At 49.9% G+C, this 8,253-nt stretch overlaps 1 long non-coding RNA gene across 1 annotated transcript; it reads left to right on the top strand.

Moving 5' to 3' along the window:
• Positions 1-493: 493 nt before the first annotated feature.
• Positions 494-2,373, top strand: LOC130540736 (uncharacterized). Its single transcript, XR_008954730.2, has 3 exons — positions 494-765; positions 1,253-1,412; positions 2,174-2,373. It is a non-coding gene; the product is annotated as an uncharacterized LOC130540736 (long non-coding RNA).
• The last annotated feature ends 5,880 nt before the right edge of the window (positions 2,374-8,253 follow it).

Genomic DNA, 8,253 nt, shown 5'->3' on the forward strand with positions numbered 1-8,253 from the left:
TTGTGTTTTTCTAGGGTCACTCATCTATTCATCCAACAAATATTCAACAAGCACCTGTTACATACCAGATTATTACATACATGTGGCTGTGCACATAACTGTGAAGCTGTGTACTACAGCTGCAGGGTGAGGACTGGGGCTTCAGCTCCCACCTTGTGCAATGTGGGATCTTCTCCATGGTCATATCAAGCCACCCCACGTGTATTTAATGTAAGTTGGAACACTGTGCTTGCTACAAAAGTCAGCTTCAGAAGAAGCCCCTCCGTGGATCACCACCTCCCTACAAGCTGCAGTCCTAATCTCCTATGTCAAAATCAGGGACTGCTGCTGCCCTGGGGGGTTTAGAGATGAAGACCCAGACTCTGACTGAGGAGTCTCCCAGTGAAAGGAAGGAGGCAGAAGCCCAGTCACCAGTGACGCCACCCAGCTGAGTGGACCGCGCAGAGGGAGGCGGACGCAGGGCACTCCAACATGGACCTGAGAGGCACACACTGCAATGCAAATCCTCCACGATAGTCCACAGGATGTACTGGGAGAAACTGGAAGGCCACAGGAGAAACGTTTGCTCACGAAAACACAGGCATTTCATGTGCCTGGAGCACGGGATGAAGAATTCCTTAGACTTTGAGTGCCAAGCTAGTGCTTGGACTTTCTTCTAAAGGCCATGGGTGAGCCCTTGGGGAATGTGGAGACCACTCCAGCCTGCGATGGAGAAGGAAATTGTGCCAGAAGCTGGGAAGTCAAAGTTAACCCTCCAGGCTAGATGTAAGTAACGCGTGGGGCTGCACATACGGCTGTGGCAGAGGAAATGGGACAGAGGGATTGATTTTAGTACAGAAATCTTAATTGGGCTTAAAGTAGGTATGGGAAAACCCCTGAAAGTGTGTGCTGATCTTGGTATATGCTGATATTATTTTCCTCCTGGGGTAAACTTTAATTCTCAAAGGAGTCTGTGACCCCCAAAAAAGTCATCTCCCTACTTGAAAGATGCTTGAGTGTCTAATGGCCAGGAGTGGGTGTTGGTGGGATACCAAGCGGTGGGAGGAACACAGTATCGTCCTCAAGCCTCTGACTTCTCCTAGACAGGGTAGCTAAGAGGACTTTTCAGATATGTTGCTTTTGAGGTGTCTGTGAGGAGAGGGAGGCAGGAAACGCAGGCACACGCACTCACAGTGGACGCGTCTTTAGAAAGCTGCACATTCTCTAATTGAGTTAATTGTTCACGCACTGAATGGAGCTGTTTCTGCTCAAGCTAGGGAAAGACTTGTCAGCTGTTTCTTCACTTCCATGACCTTGGAAAATCCGCTGTCTCCACCAGACACTGATCCTTGGCACAGCCACTATTTGATACACTTAACTCTGCTCAGGATTTTACATCTCAACCCAGGAAATGAGCTACAGTCTCACCCCAGGCAAGTACAGAACATTTTCCTAACCAGGAGAGACGGCCTGTGTCACACATTCCAAAGGTAGCCAGCAGCTAAGAAAGCCGCAACAAAGGAAATCAAACAGCTCTCTCTCCCCTAAACGCTGCTTTCAGGCAAGTTCCAAACAAAAATGGAGGGTGCACTGCAAATTAAAAACAAAAGCCTGCCAGTCAAAGGCAGTGTTTTTAAGCACCGAAAGAGCAATACCACTGCAGGGGGCAGATAAAAGAGCTTTTGAGCATCTCGGAAGCTGCTCACAAACAAAAGCACCTCTGTGCCTTCAAACAGGATCTCCTAGAAGTTTCCCAAGGTTTCATAACCCAAATACCGCTGGTAGTGATGTGGTTTGGAAATTAACCTTGCTTTTCTCCCCACTGCTGTTTTACATATTAATTAAAGTGTTTTCCTCAGATCAGGAACGCCTGCAGGCTGGCTAGGTTCTGCAGAAGGTGCCTCATTTTCCTGCCGCTTCCCGCCCCGGCCCCACTTGTGCATAGTTCAATGATTAAAACTTCCCCAGGTCAGCTGTAGACGCCTCCCCTCCCTTAACTGCCATCGTGATATAGAACACACACTTTAATGTGGCTTTTAAAAAGTAATCGCTTCCCCACCCCCCAAGAAAGATAGGTCGTGCAGAGCTAATTTCGGGAAGCCATTTAGAAGAAATTGTTGAGAAGGCATCGAAGTATTTGGGTCCAACTCTGCTTACCTCATTCATGGACCTGTTTCTTTTTTTTCTTTTCCAGTGCTTGAAAAAGGTGTGCAAACAATTCACATATTATAAATACGTTGACTTGGGCCGGGTGTGGTGGCTCACGCCTGTAATCCCAGCACTTTAGGAGGCTGAGGCAGGAGGATTACTTGAGGTCAAGAGTTCCAGGCAAGCCTGGCCAACATTGCAAAACCCTCTCTCTACTAAAGTACAAAAATTAGCCGGGCAAGGTGGTCCGTGCCTGTAATCTCAGCTACTCAGGAGGCTGAGGCAGGAGAATCGCTTAAACCCAGGAGATGGAAGTTGCAATGAGGCGAGATCACAACACCCACTCCAGCCTGGGCGACAGAGCAAGACCCTGTCTCAAATAAATAACTAAAATGAAAATAAATAAATAGATTTGTTTTCATTCATATATTTTGGGGATACAATAGAGCTTAAAGTTTGAAAACCAAAACGGAGCTGGCCACCAAAGGTGTGGATTTGGTCAACAGGGTGTGGACTCCAGCAGCCCGTGTCACTCTCAGACTCCATGTCTCAATTTGAATGTTTCCATGTCACTTAAAAAGTGGAATATTCATAGTGATGTTGAAGATACAAAAGATATACCCGGATTAATTTTCTAGTCAATTTTATGTGTCTGTGACCCAAGACAATAAAAGTTAAGTCATTGTTAGTTGCTTAGTTGCTGGACACTTTAGCCCAATATACCACCTTCAATTTTGAATTATTATTTGGACTGTGTCCATGAGATTCTTGGAGTATGTTAAATCAACACATTTCTTTGTAATTATTGAGAACCTTTTGTTCCCTATAAAATCAAGTGTACGATGATGTAAACTATAAAACGCAAATTGTAGGGACAATTGGTAATCTGCAGTGAAAATAATGTCAAAATAGCAAAGAGCAGATTATTCTCAAATTTATGTAACAGAGTTCTTACATGTGGAAGTGGATACAAGTATTAGCACATTCAGTTGATGTACTGAAAATAAAATGAAACTATTTTTCTACTTACTACTTGCTTGTGAAATCCAAAGGGGTGAATAAGAGCCAGGATTCATTGTCATGAGTGTAGGGGCGCCCTGGGAAGGAGGCCTCCATCCCACGTGTCAGTGGCGTCATCAGAAATTCCATGATCGTCGGCTTATTCTTTGCACACGTGTCTACAGGGTCCCTCCGCACACCGACTTGGTGTCCTCTAGGATGCAGAAAATCCAAATTAAACTAGTTTAATGAATAAGGAAACTAAGTGGCTCTTAGGACCATAAGCCCTGTGGTGACGCCTGCTTCAGGGCTGGAGGAGCTAAGTGTTCTCTGGTTCACCAAAGCCCCCAGTTCTTTCCGTCTGTCACTCATAGCTTCGGCTTCGTCCCCGGCTCACTGCCAGTGGTAATCAGGCTGCCCAAGAACTTCTGAAATCCACAGCCCGGTGTTTCCAAACGAATTATCAGTAGGGTTGGAATCCCTTCTCCCCAGCCCCAGCCCCAGCCCCAGCAAGGCCCTCCAACGCCACTGCAGTTCCCTGGATAGCAGGAAGAGGCCTGAGCCGGCTCTCCCGGAGCTCCAGGTGCAGAGTCTCCCCACATGGGAGTCAGTGTTCTCAGAGCAGCATTTGTTGACCTGCTAACCAAGTTCTCTAACTGAAAGCCTGGCTGTGTAAAGCCACAAATATCTGGCATTAGAATAGCTCAAGGACAGGAGAAAAAACTGACAATCAGTCCAGAACAGCATCCCAGGACTTCTGCTCTGAGGAGAAAACAGGACTAAACCCCATCTGAGGTCTATTTCCAACTCCAAGATTCTGCAATGTTATCTCTGTTTAAAAACATATCCCACTTTTTGATGAGTGTGTCTGGAATTGGTGGGTTCTTGGTCTCACTGACTTCAAGAAAGCAGCTGCGGACCCTGGCGGTGAGTGTTACAGCTCTTAAAGGCGGCGTGTCCGGAGTTTGTTCCTTCTAGGTGGGTTCCTGGTCTCTCTGGCTCAGGAGTGAAGCTGCAGACCTTAGCGGTAAGCTGTTACAGCTCTTAAGTCTGCGCGTCTGGAGTCATTCGCTCCTCCCGGTGGGTTTGTGGTCTCGCTAGCTTCAGGAGTGCAGCTGCAAACCTTTGTGGTGACTGCTACAGCTCATAAAAGCAGTGTGGACCCAAAGACTGAGCAGTAGCAAGATTTATTGCAAAAGACGAATGAATAAAGCTTCCACACGACAGACACAAACCCTAACAGACTGCTAGCTCGGAGAGCCTGCTTTTCTTCCCTTATCTGGCTCCACCCACATCCTGCTGATTGGCCCATTTTACAGAGAGCTGATTGGTCTGTTTTACAGAGAGCTGATTGGTCTGTTTTGACAGGGTGCTGATTGGTGCGTTTACAATCCTGAGCTAGACACAAAGGTTCTCCAAATCCCCACCAGATTAGCTAGACACAGAGCACTGATTGGTGCATTTACAAAACTTGAGCTAGACACAAGGTGCTGATTAGTGCATTTACAAACCTTGAGCTAGATACAGAGTGCTGATTGGTGTATTCACAATCCCTTAGCTAGACATAAAGGTTCTCCAAGTCCCCACCAGATCAGCTAGACACAGAGTGCTGATTGGTGCATTTACAAAACTTGAGCTAGACACAAGGTGCTGATTAGTGCATTTACAAACCTTGAGCTAGACACAGAGTGCTGATTGGTGCATTTACAAACCTTGAGCTAGATACAGAGTGCTGATTGGTGTATTTACAATCCCTTAGCTAGACATAAAGATTCTCCAAGTCCCCACCAAATTCAAGAGCCCAGCTGGCTTCACTCAGTGGATCCCGCCCGGGGGCTGCAGGTGGAGCTGTCTGCCAGTCCCACGCTGTGCGCCCGCACTCCTCAGCCCTTGGGCGGTTGTTGGGACTGGGCGCCGTGGAGCAGGGGGCGGCGCTCATAGGGGAGGCTCGGGCCGCCAGGAGCCCACGGCGGGGGTGCGAGGGGAGGCTCAGGCATGGCGGGCTGCAGGTCCCGAGCCCTGCCCCGCGGGGAGGCAGCTAAGGCCCGGCGAGAAATCGAGTGCAGCGGCGGTGGGCCGGCACTGCTGGGGGACCTGGCGCACCCTCCGCAGCTGCTGGCCCGGGTGCTAAGCCCCTCACTGCCCGGCCGCTCCGAGTGCAGGGCCCGCCAAGCCCACGCCCACCCGGAACTCTAGCTGGCCCGCAAGCGCCGCTCCCAGCCCTGGTTCCCGCCCGTGCCTCTCCCTCCACACCTCCCCGCAGGCTGAGGGAGCGGGCTCCTGCCTCGGCCATCCCAGGAAGGGGCTCCCACAGTGCAGCGGCGGGCTGAAGCGCTCCTCAAGCGCGGCCAGAATGGGCGCCGAGGCCGAGGAGGCACCGAGAGCGAGCAAGGCCTGTGAGGGCTGCCAGCAAGCTGTCACCTCTCGACAGATCCACAAAGCATTTACTGAATGCCTACTGTATGCCAGGCCCTTTTCTCAAGTCTGCTTAACCAGGAGTGAAGAAGGCTGACATTACCGTCCATGTCACATTCTGGTAGGAGAGGGATACAGGGAACACTACAAGTAAGTGAAATAGGTAGTACTTTAAAGAATGAGAACAACATGGAAAAGGAGGCTATGAAATACTGAGAATATGGCTGGAGTTTTCATTTTAGATAAGTAAATAGCCAAAGAAGCCTTGACTGAGGAAGCAGCCAGCCCTGTAAGAAAGGAGACCCCTGCCATGGCCCTGAGACAAGGGTTTGAGTGGTTTCCGCAGGAGGCATTTCCAGGAGGGGAAGGAGGGAAACAACGAGGGAAAAGTACAAGTTGTGCTCACCCCTGAATGAGTCCCGGGGGCAACCCGGATCCACCTGCCCAGGCTCCTCTGAGCACGTGGGGAGCACGTGGAGAGGGAGTGGGGGAGTCGTGGGGGAGCCTGGGCAGCGCTTGGGGGAGCCGTTGGGGACTTGGGGAGAGCGTGGAGAGCCGTGGGGAGGGCATGGCGGAGCTGTCGGGGAGCCGTGGGGGCGCGCGTGGTCAGCACTTGGGGAGCGCATTGAGAGCCGTGGGGAGCACTGAGGGAGGATGCGGTGGCCACGGCTGCCTGGCACCCCCAGGCCATGGCCAGGAGACCCTCGGGCGGCGCAGGTGCCGGAAGCAGCGCCATCCGTGCTATGGACGGGTCCCCCCAATTGGCAGTGGTCTCGGGGGTGAGCCAGAGGATGGGGTGACTGAGAGGTGGCCGATGTGGGGATGGTGGTTTTCAAATAGAGGCGAGATCGGAGCAGGAGCTGGGAACCAAACCAGAAGGTTTTCGGGACGTGGTTAGACTTTGAAGCGGCCTAAGGCTGTGTCACATCTGACCCACTTTCTCACCAACATTGCGGTGGCTTCTTAGTAAGGAACGGGCTGAAAGGGGTAAGGGAAAGGGTGGGGGCAGGGCACTGGGAAACCACCATTGCCAACATCCAGGCCAGGCAGGGGCGGCAGGGGCTGGGCCAGGGCGCAGGGGACCCGACTCTTGCTGCGGCCGCTGGGAAGAGGGAATTGCCATAGAGCCAGAACAGGAGGCGCTGGGGCGGGGCTCTGCTGTGGGGCGGGGTGCTCAGTTTGGGACAGTGTTGACACTTTTGGAGATCATCAGCCATCCCGGTGGGTGACTCCAGGAGGCCACTGGATATACAGCTCTGGGAACAAAAAACGGAATCATCAGCCTATTTACAACTCTGGAATGGATGAGATGGCTGTGACGACTGGCAGCAGCTGCGCCTGAGGCCTCAGCACCTGCAGGGTCCCATGGGAGGTGAGGGCAGTAAGGGAGCAAGCAACTCCTCTCCCTGGAACAGGCGGGCAGGGAGAACAGACCGCCACTGTGCTGCTCTCAAAACCAAGTGCATGGCCGGTCGGGGTGGCTCAGGCCTGTAATCCCAGCACTTTGGGAGGCTGAGGCAGGCAGGTCACCTGAGGTCAGGAGTTCGAGACCAGCCTGGCCAACATGGTGAACCCCCTGACTAATAAAAATACAAAAATTAGGTGTGGTGGCACACACCTGTAATCCCAGCTACTCGGGAGGCTGAGGCAGGAGAATCGCTTGAACCCAAGACGCAGAGGTTTCAGTGAGCCGAAATTGTGCCACTGCACTCCAACCTGAGCCACAGAGTGAGACTTTGTCTTTAAAAAAAAAAAAAAAAAGTGCAGAGTTGCTTTACATCTTTACATAGAGGAGAATGGTGTAAGACGCAGCTATTTGGTCAAACTTATGTGATCGAAACATTTGCATAGAGAGAGAGAGAGAGAAAGGATGGGAGAAGAAAATATAAACTAAATAACTCTCCTTTTTCTTTGCTGGCTTGTGTGTTTGCATTTATGAACACCAACATGAAATTGTGAACCTTAAATCTAGTATAAAAATATGGAACAGCCAGCTTCCTAGAGTGAGGGCACCCTTCTGTGTTTGCTGCCGGTGGACCTAGTGTGGGTTTTGGTGCCAATGTCCTTTTCTGCTAGAACAACTTGGCCTCTTGGAAGGAAACTTGGACTCTGTTGCCGTGACTCAAACTGTTGTTTCATTTCTTATGATGTCTCCTCATGTTAAAAAAAAAAAAGAATGTGGACATTATGGGTTTAAACATAATTTTGAATGAATGAGGAAATTCTGGTAGAGGGTTTGTCATAATGCAGCATCAATTGGTTAGGTCTTCTAAAGAAACATGTAGGGTTCTCTTAGGAACTGGTTCATTAAATCTAAAAGGCAAAAAAGTTTAAACACACTTTTGATATATTTGTTGGAGTTACATATAATCATATCTTTCAAGAGCAGATGTGCCAAAATATACACAACAGAGTGTAGCTGGGTGACCCGGACTGACCACGAAAGTCATTTATCAAAATTCAAAGTTAGTTCCCCACAGGCCTGACTTTTCAGACCTACACACAATTCCACAAACAAATGATGGTAAAGTCCCAAACATCACATTCTTGGAGGGATCCAATGCTATTGGCACTGATGCTTTAATCAGAAAGAGGCTCAAACCCACTGGAGTTAAGCTCTCTGAAAGTCTTTGCTCCTTGGCAACCACGAGCAAACCTCTACAGCTGACTTTTTTAGAGTATTTTTTACATTTTTAAAAGGATTATTTCTGA

Source organism: Pan paniscus, chromosome 14 (genome assembly GCF_029289425.2).
Source record: "Pan paniscus chromosome 14, NHGRI_mPanPan1-v2.0_pri, whole genome shotgun sequence".
NCBI classification, from domain to species: Eukaryota; Metazoa; Chordata; class Mammalia; order Primates; family Hominidae; genus Pan; species Pan paniscus.